The sequence below is a fragment of the Engystomops pustulosus genome, unplaced genomic scaffold, assembly GCF_040894005.1.
Source record: "Engystomops pustulosus unplaced genomic scaffold, aEngPut4.maternal MAT_SCAFFOLD_345, whole genome shotgun sequence".
Lineage (NCBI taxonomy): Eukaryota > Metazoa > Chordata > Amphibia > Anura > Leptodactylidae > Engystomops > Engystomops pustulosus.
The window spans coordinates 14,299-15,000 of record NW_027285224.1 but is presented as its reverse complement, the minus strand read 5'-3'; positions in this window follow the sequence as shown (position 1 = coordinate 15,000).

Here is a 702-nt window from a genome sequence, read left to right as displayed (position 1 = left end):
ATCCCCTTCTTCCATTTTAGACCCGATCAGGGGATTGGTCAGCCCAGCCCTGGGGTAAGAAGAGGGGTTGGGGTCGGTTCGGCTTCGGGTGCCCCGCTCGGCCAAAGGTTCCCCTCGCTTTGGAAGCACGCGAGGTCGCGGAGGGTGTCGGGGTTATTTTTTCGGCTCCCTGGCTTCGCGGGAGCGGCCTTCGGCTAGGGCCGAGGCCGTCCGGCCCGCGCAGATTTGGACCGGGGTCCGGGGCGAGTACCTGCCTCTCTCACGAAGGGAGTGTCACCGGTAAGAAGCCTCTTCCCACGTCTGCTTGCCGACTTACGCTCGCCCCGACGAGAGGCCCAACCGAAAGAGTGGAAAGGGGCAGAGATTTCCAGGGTCGCCCCACCAGGGATGCAATACCCCAGTGCAGACTGTCGGCCCTGCCCCGAACCTACTCGGTGGTTTGAAGGTTAACCTCTTGGGGAAAAGCAGCGATTCGCCTCGCGGTGCGTGCCTCCGCGGATCTAAACCCCCTCGATCGATGTGGGGCCAGAGGACCCCTTTTCCCCGTACGAAACGGCCGGCTCACCATGGGCTCGACATCCGTGGGTCGGAGAGTTGAGCGCTTACGCGCGGCGGGACCTTATAACCTGCAGCGGCTGAGGAGCGAAGATTTCCAGGGTGGGCCCCCGGGGATGCCATACCCCGAGCAGCCAGTCGGCCCCG